The 12,977-nt window shown below is 45.5% G+C and overlaps 1 protein-coding gene and 1 non-coding gene across 2 annotated transcripts in view; both read right to left on the bottom strand.

Moving 5' to 3' along the window:
- LARGE1 (LARGE xylosyl- and glucuronyltransferase 1) overlaps window positions 1-12,977 on the bottom strand; it is a 596,546-nt gene that overhangs the window by 365,705 nt on the left and 217,864 nt on the right.
- On the bottom strand, window positions 3,689-3,819 carry LOC132499658 (small nucleolar RNA SNORA11). The gene has a single exon (XR_009533893.1). It is a non-coding gene; the product is annotated as a small nucleolar RNA SNORA11 (small nucleolar RNA).

Below are 12,977 nucleotides of genomic sequence, written 5' to 3'. Positions count from 1 at the left end.
CTTCACAGGCCAGGAGTGGGCAAGTCAGCAAGCAAAATACATGTCTCTCGGCTCACGTGCGTACATCTCCCTACACGCTCAGACACAAAAACTGGCCAAGCCCCATTCATCTCTCCTAAGCCTCCCGGTGTGTCCTGGCCCATCACGGCTGAGTCTTTTTTTTTTTTTTTTTTTTTTTTTTTGCGGTACGCAGGCCTCTCACTGCTGTGGCCTCGCCCGTTGCAGAGCACAGGCTCCGGACGCGCAGGCTCAGCGGCCATGGCTCACGGGCCCAGCCGCTCCGCGGCATGTGGGATCTTCCCGGACCGGGGCACGAACCCGTGTCCGCTGCATCGGCAGGCAGGCTCTCAACCACTGCACCACCAGGGAAGCCCCACGGTTGACTTTTAACAAGCAGTGGCAAAGGCTATGACTCCTCTTAACACTTGACCTCCTCCTATTCTCTGGGCCCTTCGATGGTTCTGACATGGACCCAACAGGAGACCCCTAAGGAACCAGGGAGGGCCAGGGCCTGGAAGGGGGGTCCCCGCTCTTCTCCAGGCAGCACCAAGAACTCTGGGGGACCAGGACTCTTCCTGCCTCTGCACCCACGTTCCTTCTTCTGTGTTTCATTTTCTGTAATATATCTTCAAAGGCAAGCATCTCCCTTGTTATTCCAATAATTCATTCCTGAAAATAAAATGTCGTGTGCCACAAAGCTAACAGGGAACCAATTTCCCACAATTTTCACTGGGAAATAATTAAAATTATAAATTATAAATTATAAATATAAATTATAAATTATAAATTAAGATTGTAATTAAAACTTAACAATGCATTAGATGTGAAGCCAACTCCCTCCTCCCGATTTCCTAAAATGAAATAAAGACATCATAAACATAAAACACCTGTACAGAAGTGACAAATTCTCTTGTGAGGATGTAAAAATGCTAAAAAAAACCCCCAAAAAACCCGGTGCTTCCTGATCAGAACACCGTCCATGCAGCTGTCAGCGTGAGGTTGCTGTGCGTGAGGCCATCTGGCTGTTCTCAGCACCAGCAGCACCCCAGGCCCACGTCCCCAGTTTGTTGATGCTTGGAGGCTTCTCAGAATGTCTACACACAGTTCCAGTTTTCTACCAATTGTATCTGGTCTAGGACTTAATACTTACCGCAATACATTATTTTATTTAAAATAGTATATTGATTTTTGCAGCATAAATATTTTCCCTATGTAAACATCATCCCCCAAAATATGCTATCGAGATATGTACTTTGTATAAAGTTTAGGTATTTAAAAAAGGGGCAGCAACATTATCCACAGTCCCCCGCTCCCCATAAGGTGGAAGAACCCAAATATTCATCCAAAGATGAATGGCTAAACAAAACGCGGTGCATACATACAAGGGCATATCACTCAGCCTTGAAAAGGAAGGAAATTCTGACACATGCCACTATGTGCATGAACCTTAATGATATTTTGACAAATAAAATAAGCCAGACCCGAAAGGACAAATAATGCACTATTCCACATATGTGAGGTACTAACAATAGGCAAATTTATGGAAATAAAGTAGAATTAAGGTTATCAGGGGCTGGTGGAGGGGAAATGAGAAGCTGCAGTGATGAACCAGTTTTGGAAATGAATCGTGGTGATGGTTACACAACATTGTGAAGGTACTTAATGCCATGGAAGTGTACACTTAAAAATGGTTGAAGTGGTAAATTTTGTCATGTATGTATATATATCATTTTGGGGTTTTTTTTTCGGTTTGTTCTTTTGGTTTTTCTTTTGGGCCGTGCCACGCAGCATGCAGGATCTTAGTTCTCCAACCAGGGATCAAACCTGGGCCCCCCTGCAATGAAAGCACGGAGTCCTAACGACTGGACCACCAGGGAATTCCCTATGTTATGTATACTTTATGACAATTAAAACAAGAGGCACTCTACTTGGAAAACCTCAACCCCGAAGTAGGCTGTAGGTAGTAGGTTATCAATATCTGGGTGTAGTGAATTTTGGAATGAGTTTTTCTTGGTGACATAGCAGCTTGTTAAATGGCATATGGAATGTTAGAAAAGAGGGCTCATTGGTGAGAGACGGTTTTCAAGAAATGTGGGCTGGCTAAAATATTTTAGAGGTTCTCTCCTCCTTTTCATAAACATACTGAAAACCTAGAGAGATTGGCACCATCCTTAGTGATGCCATCCCAGGGGTGATCCCTAAGCAGTCTTGTTTCCAGCCTCTGTTTGGAAAGACCGCTCTCTGTTTCCCTCATACCAGCTACGAGGGTGAGAGCAATGGTCCCTATAACATCGCCACGCCTGCCTCTCATGAGCCTGTCTGCAAGGTGCTGGCCAGAGCATCTGAAATGACAGAAGGCAGAGATACGGATATTTTTCAGGTTGCTTGAATCACCTGATGCCTCCTGACTAATGAATATAGTGAGGATGTAGTGGGAAGTTAATCCTTTTTCACCTCAAACTTTTTGGCCACTACTGATACCTAACAAAATCATCTAAGATTTTTGCATGACCCAACTGATTTAGGTAAATTCGCACAAAAAAAGAAATAGGATTAGGTAGTCCCCCTTGGTCCCTTCCAACTATAAAAGTTGACACATAACCTTATCTCTGAAATGGCTAGTTGTAGTCTTTGCATGGCTGGCACTGACTCTGGGGTGGAGATGCCAGGATGGGGAATCAAAGCAATCAGAGTTTGGGGCTATCATCTGAGACCAAGAGAAGTAGTTAAGTCCTCCTTGGGCATCTTCTGCGGATGGTGCTGAGTCCTTTCTGCTCTATATTCAGTTCAGCAAAAATCACCGTGTCCCATAACATACTGCCAGACAGCTGGACTAACTTTCTTAACAACCAACCACCACCTGAGGCAGGAGAGGACGGAACCACACATTCTATGATTTTTTTTTTTTTTTTAAGATTTTTCCCTAACATTTTCTTATGAGAGTTTTCAAACATACAGTAAAGGTAAAAGAATTTTACAGTGAACATGTATATCCTTACACCTACATTCTACCATTATTTTTTTTTCTTTTTAGATTAATTTGTGCTTTTATTTGCCAGTATAACTACAGTAACCTGCAAACGTTTTTATTCTAAAAAGCACATTTTACGTCACAGTCCAGCAAACACTTATATAATGTGTATACATATATAAAAGTGAAACAAAGGTTTTGCCAAAAACATCTACCCTGACTGTTAATTTTAAGACTTTTTTTTTTAAACTAAGGCTGAACTGCACTGATACATCATAATCACCAAAGTTCCTAGTTCATCTTAGGGTTCACTTTATGAAGTGAATAGTGTTGCACTTCTATGGGTTTGGACAAAAGTATGATGACATAAAATCATTATAATGTCATACAAAGTATTTTCACTGCTCATAAAAACTTCTGTCTTCTATGTATTCATCTCCCCTCCCCCGCAAACTCCTGGCAACCACTGATCTTTTTATTGTCTCCATTGTTTTGCCTTTTCCAGAATGGCATATACACGGAATCTATTTTTCTTTTTTCCTTGAAGAGAGGGGTTCAAAGCCTTTATGCCTATAACACCACTCATGGCCCAGCCACACGTGGACTGGACAGGCTCCAGGTGGCAAACACCCCCACTAAATACTGTAGCTTTCCTTCCAGTACTGAGCCCTGTCCCACTGGTCCTGCCCAGCAGCCACGTGCAGGTGAAGGGGGGATACGTGTTGGGTATCTGTTCATAGGAAGGCCACAAGTTTTGTGCCCCTTGTCACAATGAACCCTGATTTCCTGTCGGGTGTGTTGTAAACAGACGAGCCATTTCTTCAGACCCCCTGCTCTGAGCACACCCCCATTCTACCATTATTAACATCTTACCACACTTCCTATATCATTCCTACCTATCCTTCTAGTCATCCATCAACCCATTTTTTAAATGCTTTTCCAAACAGTAAGTTACTCATCAGCCCATTATCCTCTAGCCACTTTGGTAAGTACTGCATTAACTTGGGTTTAATAAAGTTACATACAACGAAATGCACAGACCAACCATTGGTGAGTTTTGACAAATATCTATACCTATGTAACCCAAACCACCTTTAAGATACAGACCATATTGGGCTAATGATGTAATTCACTCAACCGACGTCCCACTCAATCTCTGCCCACACTCCCCATATGTAAGCACTTTTTAAATTTATTTCCATTATAAATTGGTTCTTCCCATCCCAGAACTTCATCCATTATGAATCAAAGTATATAATCTTTTGGGTATGCCTTCTTTCACAGTGTAACATCTGTGCGATTCACCCACGTTGTTGCACATATCAGCTGTCTGGTTTTTTGTACTGCTCAACATGAGCTATGTCGTCATATTAATATATCACATTTATCCATTCTCTTATTGACAAGCACCTAGGTTGTTTGCAGTTTTGGCAACAACTACAATTGGAATGGAAGAGTCAGAGGACAGACGTCTATTTAGTTTTCTAAGAAGCTGCCAGACTTCTTTCCAAAGCAGATGAACCCTTTTATATTCCCACGAATAAAGTATGAGAGTTACAGTTGTACCACAACCTTGCCAACATTTGATGTTGTCAGTCTTTTTAATTTTAGCCATTTTCTGGTGGGTTTGTGGTGGCATCTCATGGTAGTTTTTCCTGGCTTTCTGTGGGGTCCTCAAGCTTTTTCTTTAGAATTCCATTGATTTGCTGATGGTGTTTTTCAATGTATCTCTTTGTATGGCTTTTGGAGTGGTTGCTCTGAATATTGCATTATATCTACATAACTTAGCAACGCCTACTAGGGCCAACAGCTTACTAGTTTGAGTGAAGTGCAGAAACCTTACCTCCCTTTGTTTCCCTTTATCCTCTCCCATTTACAACAGGATTGTTTTAACATTTCCCCTACATACACTGAGAGACAAATCAGACATTCTCCAAATGCCTTTACATCTTGGACACCTACTGTGAAACTTAGTTTTTTCACCAAGCAGATACACCTGTGTGAGATTAGACACAAAAATGAACATCAGAGGGTAGGGCAGCTCTTTTGTTGCCTTGACTCTTTTCTGGCAAGTATAAATAAGAGATATTTGGTATTTTCCAGAAGCATCTGTAATTAGATCCTCGAGATCAATCCTGAACTTCATGAGTACCAAAAAACATGGTGCCCATGCTGCCCTCACAGGTCCCAGCAGACAAGGTGGTCCTTAAGGGGAGAGTTGTCCCAGTGGCTTCTTAACCACAGTTTCCCTGGCGATCTGGTTCTGGGAGGTTCCAAGAACTGCCCCTCAGCTGACAGTCTGTGCCTCTAGCTTCTCCTGGAATTCTGCAAGGCACCTAATAATGGCAACAAATCCTTTTCTACTTAAACTCATGCATTCTCTAGTCTGTAACTGAACTCTAATAGATGGGAGTCCCATGACTAATTACTGGCAGAGCGGGGATCAAAACCCTGATCTCTGCTCTTTCTCCTACAGTGCGTTACTAGAGTCTCTCTCTTGACAACGTTCTTCAAAGAAGAAGGGGTTGAAAGTCCCATGTTCTATTTTGAGAACATGCACTGGGAATGAAATGTTTGTATCTCTATGTCATTTCCTTTGTCCACTTTCCCACACCTGCTGTCATCATTACCTGGGTTGGTTTAACCACTACTCAGGAGCCAGATACTGTGGGTACTTCCCAGGCAGCACAGTGGTGACAACAATGAGAACATTTTTCTGCTCTGCCTTGTGACTGCAGTTGAATTAATCAAGACGTTTGTTTCCTAAAAGATTGAACACACTCTAGGAAACAGAGAAGGATGTAATCTAAAGTGGCTTCCCATACTTACCTGCATGTGGACAAACCCTGAACTTAGAACCCAAAGATCTGGAAATCACAGCCCAGCTACATCCCAGCTTGGGCTACTGATCAAGCATTTTTTGAGCTTCCACTGCTCTAGCTCCATTGGCTTCCTTGCTGTGACAAACACATTTGGTCTTTGTGCCCAGTTCCTGGCACACAGCTCCTAAAACCCTTGGAATTCTGGAATGATGAGTGTCTTGTGTATGCTAATGAGATGACTGGTGACTGGGGAGCCCTCGAGAGCGTTAGGATGGGGTCTGGTCACCAGAAAGACCAAGGCGTGATTAGAGGGTTGCAACTTTCAGCCCCACCCCATGCTCAATGCCCAGGGAGGGGAGAAGGGCTGGAGACTGAGTTAAGCACCAATGGCCAGTGACTCAATCAATCATGCCTGCACAATGAAACCTCCATAAACCCCCTAAGTGACAGGGTCCAGACAGCTTCCAAGCTGATGAACACATCACGGTCCTGAGAGAAGCATGCCTAGAGAGGGTGCATATGTGATCCCTGCCTTGTTCCCGACTTGTATCCTTTAATAATAAACCAGGGATAGTAAGTAAAGCACTTCCCTGAGTTCCAAAGATGGGGGGGTTGTGGAAACCCCCTGAATTTATACCCAGTTGAGCAGAAGTGCAGGTGCCAACCTGAGACATGTGACTGGAATCTGAAGTGGGGACAGTCTTGTGGAACGGAGCCCTTAAGCCATGGGGTCTGAACTAACTTTGGGTAGTTAGTGCAAGCATTAAATCGTAGGACAACCAGTCGGAGTCCTGAGAGTCAGAAGACCGGTGTGGGAAGAAACTCCCAAGCATTTGCTCTCATAGTGTTGTAGGTAAAAATTGTATAGACTTGTTCCTCCAATAAGACAAGCACAGTCCTGCCACAGGACATCTGCATCTGCAATTTCCTCTGGCTGGAACCTGCATCCTTTTGTTATCTGTATGGCAAGCACCCTCACTTCACTCTAGTGTTTACTCAAAAAGCCTTCCATAATACCTGGCATATCTTGAGTTTTCTTCTTATAGCACAGATATGATTCAATCTTATAACCAGCCATCCCTTGATATCCATGGGGGATTGGTTCCAGGACCCGCCCGTGAACACCAAAATGTCAAGTCCCTTATATGAAATGGCATAGTATTTAACCTATACACATCCTCCTGTGGATTTTACATCACTTCTAGATTACTTATTTTACCTAATACAATGTAAATGCTGTGTAAACAGTTGTTGGTGTGTGGCAAATTCAAGTGTTGCTTTTTGAAATTTTCTGGAATTTTTTTCCCAGAGTATTTTTGATCTATGGTTGGTTGAACCCATGGATATGAAACCTGCAGATACGGATGGCCGACTGTACCTATTTTCCACTTCAGTATTCCCAGTATCTGGAATGGTGACTGGCAGATCGTAGGAGCTCAGTAAATCTGAAACGTGAATGCATGCCGCCTGTCTGCATGTTTAATGGGGATCCAAGGTCCTCATCTCTAAACCTGAGGTCACAACGCTGACCTCTGACAACCGTCGTAAATATTAACTGAGATGGATTATACGGAAAAGCCATGACAGTGAAACATGTGCCCAGCACGTGGTGGATATTTTTTAAAATGTACTAATTCTAGGACAAACTGTTTTTCACATTCTAACATCTCTGAAATCAAGTAGCCTCCAGCAATACCTAGAGCGCATACAGCAGTGGTAACAAAGCTGCACCACTAGTACATTCACAACAGGGACACAACAGGTGTCAGTGGCTTCCATGAAAATCCTGGAGACAATGGCGGGGGCCAGGGGGTCACTTTTTAACCCCTATGCCCCAAATGGTTGTGGGAAGGGGCAGGTGGAGGGTCCAATGTGTCCACAACATTCCCAAAAGAGGAGCCAGGAGTAGGCTAGCTCCACAGAGCTGCCAAGTGGGCACAAATGCTTTCCCAGGATTCCTTTTTTTTTTTTTTTTTTTTGGCGGTACGCGGGCCTCTCACTGCTGTGGCCTCTCCCGTTGCAGAGCACAGGCTCCGGACGCACAGGCTCAGCAGCCATGGCTCACGGGCCCAGCCGCTCCTCGGCATGTGGGATCCTCTGGGACCGGGGCACGAACCCGTGTCCCCTGCATTGGCAGGTGGACTCTCAACCACTGCGCTACCAGGGAAGCTCCCTCTCAGGATTCTTACAAGCAATCTGATGTTCACAACGATGTGGAGGACAGTACAATGGAGAAAACACAAACAGCAAAGACACTGTAGAGAAGGGATTCCAAAGAGTGAGGCTCAATGCGAAGAAGCTTTAAGAATACCTGAACAGGGACTTCCCTGGTGGTGCAGTGGTTAAGAATCCGTGGGCCAATGCAGGGGACACGGATTCGATCCCTGGTCCGGGAAGATCCCACATGCCACGGATCAACTAAGTCCATGTGCCACAACTACTGAGCCTGAGCTCTAGAGCCCGCAAGCCACAACTACTAAAGCCCACGTGCCTACAGCCTGTATTCCGCAACAAGAGAAGCCATCACAATGAGAAGCCCGCGCACCGCAACAAAGAGTAGCCCCTGCTCGTTGCAACTAGAGAAACCCTGTGGGCAGCAATGCAGCCAAAAATTAATTAATTAATTAATTTAAAAAATACCTGAACTGGGCTTCCCTGGTGGCGCAGTGGTTGAGAGTCCACCTGCCTATGTGGGGGACACGGGTTCGTGCCCTGGTCCGGGAAGATCCCACATGCCACGGAGCGGCTGGGCCCGTGAGCCATGGCCGCTGAGCCTGCGCTCCACAACGGGAGAGGCCACAACAGTGAGAGGCCTGCGTACCGCAAAAAAAAAAAAAAAAACCTGAACCAACATGCTTGCCCATACTTTCCTTCATATGTAGGCAGAGCAGTAAAATATGATAAAACCCACCTAACTAGGTCTAAAAGGGCTCTTTCAATCAGTATAGGGATATATGTACAGCTGATTCACTTTGTTATAAAGCAGAAACTGACACTCCACTGTAAAGCAATTATACTCCAATAAAGATGTTAAAAAAATAAAAAACAGTAAGTATCAAAGATTCAAAGGGATGAGAAAGCATTGTGTCACAGCTTAATTAAAAGCCTTTTTAAGTTTCTTGGCTTTATATAAAATAACGGTGTGTCTTACAATTGGCAGCATCTAAGATTAGGTGATATAGGAGATTTGTTTGAGAAAAAAATTGAAACAAAACTCTAATGCACTCTTGACCTCAGATATTTCTCTACTAGTTCATCCATTGACTTCATATTCCTATATTGAGTTCCCATGTCTATTTTCGGGCCTAATTTACATCGCATGTTTTCCCGGGGGAAAGAAACAAATCTGGGTGTTTCTCAAGGACAATGATCTCTTGAAGGGTTGTCCTGGGGCCAGCAGTATCAGTATCATCTGGAAATGTCTTAGAAATGCACATCCTTAGGCCCCCCAAGTCTCCTAAATCAGAAATTGGGGGAAGGGGGAGTTGTTAGAACCAGTCCTCCAGCTGATTCTGATGGAGTCTAGAGTTTGAGAAGCCCTATTTCAGGAAAATCACCCAGCACCACATGCCAGCAACTTGATCACTCAAGTTTAACTACTCACTGAAGTTTAACTAAAATGTCCTGGGAATTCACCCTATGCCAGGCACCGTGTTGGGGGACAGTTGCTGCCTCGAAATCTGAAGAGGTACGTGTGCAAATGACTAAATAAAATATAAAATGGAATGAAATGAAGGCTGATGGAAGTGCTAAGACCACATTCCATTCAGAGGATGGAAGACAGGTTCTGATTCAAGAGTCCGGGTGGACTTCTCAGAGGAGGTGGCAATGTAGGGTAGGAAGGTTTTGGATAGGTTTTCTATGGTAGAGGAGAGAGATGCACTAAGGAACTAGGACAAGCAGAGGGCGAGAGAACATTCAGAGCCCCATGAGCATAGGGGGCCATCACTCAGGTGTGCGCTGAAATCTGATTAATCCGACACCCACTCCCCCCACCCCGCCTTTACATGCTCACCATGGATTCCACTTGCGGCAAGGCCAGCCAAGTTGCCAGCCCAGAGCCATTCTCCTTTGTCCGCTTAGGAAGAGAACCCGGCTTCCATTCAGGGGAGTAAAGCAGCCAGAGAAAAGACTGTATACCCAACAGCCTCTAGGGCACCTAAGCATGGCTGTGGGACTTCAGGAAGGCCACCCAGAGGCAGTTTGCCCTCTGAGTTGTGTGCCCGTCCTGGCCTTCTCCCTGCTTCTTCTTGGCTGCTGGCCTACAAGGATGTTGACACCGAAGAGCCACGGTGGACACTGAGGTGCTTCGGCGCACAGCTGAGGATGACAAAATTGCAAGATAGTATCCTGGGATCTAGCGACACCGTTAAACTACCGAACCACGCTACATTGCCAACACCCTGACTTCTTGGATGTGAGAGAAAAATAAGCTTCCCTCTGGTGAAACCACTGTTACAGGGGACCTGCTGTCATGCCATCGAGGCTAACTGTCACCGACGCACCACTCTCTTTCCAACGGCCTCCTATGAACCTGCAAAACTCCAGGTTCTTCCTCCTCTTGCGGAGTACCTCTGCCCCCACGCCCCATCTTCCCCTCCACCTACTGCCATTCTTCTTGAGAACATGATCACAGATCCGCCCAACCCTCTAGCCTGACAGCAAAATAAGGGCATCATTTCCAAGCACCTTCACCCACACTCCCTGTAGCACCATCATCCCCCCTACACCTCACTGCTCAAAGTATGACCCAGGTACCGACTACATCGGCATCACTTGGGAGCTCGTCAGAAAGGAAGACTCACCAGCTCACCCCAGGCTTATGAATCAGAGTCTGCATTTTAACAAAATCCCGGGAAATGTGTATGTCCATCACAGTTGGAGAGACATTACTGTTATCATCATCTTCACCTACAGCTGCTCACCTCCAGACCACAGACTGGGAAATGCATTCTCTGGCTACATCCTCCTGTCCCTCCAGGTCTCTCGTTCTTCGTCAATCTTTCCTACAACTCTAAAAGCCACCTATACCATCCTGAATTGCTACTCACCATCCTGAATTGCTAGTCACTCTTCCCTGGACAAAATAATTGCCCTCACACTTCCCTGCTTTTGTTTTATTTAACTGCTTCTGCCTAAGCCTCTGACCACCCGTGGATCCACTCGCCCTTCAGTGTGCCATCAGTTCAGATGCCACCTCCAGACCGTGAGTATTTTGGGGAGAGAGACTGAGTCTTTCCCATGAGCAAGGTGGTACAGCAGTGGGCTCTGGAGCCCATGCCACTTACTGGAGTGCGACTGAAAACATTTAAGGCAACTTGTCTCTGCCTCAGTTTCTTCATCTGTAAAACTCAGATAATCATGGGACCTATATTTCACAAGGCAGTTCTATCAAGTCAAAGATGTGATAGAATTAAAGAACTAGGGGGCTTCCCTGGTGGCGCAGTGGTTGAGAGTCCGCCTGCCAATGCAGGGGACACGGGTTCGTGCCCCGGTCCAGGAAGATCCCACATGCCACGGAGCGGCTGGGCCCGTGAGCCATGGCCGCTGAGCCTGTGCGTCCGGAGCCTGTGCTCCGCAACAGGAGAGGCCACAACAGTGAGAGGCCCACGTACCGTAAAAAAAAAAAAAAGAAGAACTAGGAACAATGTTTGGCGCGTAATAACTACTTAATAAATTCTAGACATTAATCCTGGACACCAAGCCCTAGCATGGGAGCAGACACACAGTGTATTCTCAATGACTGAATCGAACTTTCAGTTTCTGCATTGATTTCTGTGCCTTCATTGTTCCTGGGCTCATGAGTCTACCACACCCACTCTTCTCCACAGCCCAGCAAAAAGCCCAAATCCAGCCCCCCACAGGGACATCACTTAGATGAAAGAACATTTTCTGCAGCCACCCCTGTCCTCAGAGCCTCGCCAAGAAACAGAAAAGCAAAGCAATATACACGTTAATTGGAAATTGTCTCTTTGCTCTCAGTTCATTAGGCTGATCTCCTGCAGTCCAACAGAGGGAATTGGACAGCAGAAGGGATAGGAAAACATGGGACCTGGACATGCTGAAGCCCAAAGGACTCAGGTCTCAGGAGGAACTGCAATTCCAGGCCCACAAGGCTGCATGGAAATCAGGACAAAGGGCTTCTCCTTGGCAATGTCTTCAAGGTAGGAGGTGTGCTCCTGCCCTGGTCCCCTGAACACCCATCAACAAGTGCCTACGAAGTGCAGCCTTGGGTCTATGTGGTAGGAATAAGAAGGTGGTTACAATGCAGTCCCTGTCTGCAAGGACGACTGGGACAGACAGACAAACTGACAACTATATGGTGTGTGATAATGCTACTAAGGGTACAGGTGCAACACGTTAGGTAAGCAAGGAGGAGAGGCACGTTACCAGATCAATGCGACTGGAGAGGAAGGAGGTCCAAGGAGGTCTTCTTACAGAGAAGACCCTGAGGCTGGGTTCTGAATAGGAGCTAGCCTGGCAAAGAAGGCAGGAAAATGCATCGGAGGCAGCAAGAACACAAGATACAAAGACACGTTAGGGCAGGCTGAATAATAGTTCCCAAAGATGCCCAAGTGCTCATTCTTGGAATTTGCGAATGTTACATTATAAGGCAAAAGAGACTTTGTAGGTACGATGAAAGACCGTGACATGGGGAGATCATCCAGGATGATCTGGCTGGACCTGACACAATCACAAAATCCTTACAAGAGAGATGCAGGAAGAGCTGGCATCGGGGAAAAGGTCATTGTGAAAACAGAAGCAGAGATTGGAGACATGCACTTCATAGATGGAGGAAGGGACCACAAGCCGAGGAATGCAGCCCTGCCAACAGCCTGACATTAGCCCAGAGAGACTGATGCTGGACTTCTGACCTCTAGAAGTATACAAGAATAAAACTGTATTAATTTAAGGGGCTAAGTTTGTGGTAATCTGTTATAGCAGCCACAGGAAATTTATACACCTACACGGTTTTAGGTACACCTTCAGGAATGTTAAAGAAAAATGTCAGAAAGATGAAGCCAGCTGAGGAGGCAAAGCCACGGGCCAGATCACAAAAGGATGTGTGTACCAGGCTGAATTATCCTCAAGATGGAGCTGCTGGCTAAAGGATATCAAGCGAAGGGATGATAGAATAAGATCGCTAAAGCACTGAATCGTCAAACTTTTAGGTCTTAAATCTT

Source organism: Mesoplodon densirostris, chromosome 11 (assembly GCF_025265405.1).
Source record: "Mesoplodon densirostris isolate mMesDen1 chromosome 11, mMesDen1 primary haplotype, whole genome shotgun sequence".
Taxonomy (NCBI): domain Eukaryota; kingdom Metazoa; phylum Chordata; class Mammalia; order Artiodactyla; family Ziphiidae; genus Mesoplodon; species Mesoplodon densirostris.
The sequence above is the reverse complement of the archived record's forward strand: the minus strand, read 5'-3'. Positions and strand labels throughout refer to the sequence as shown.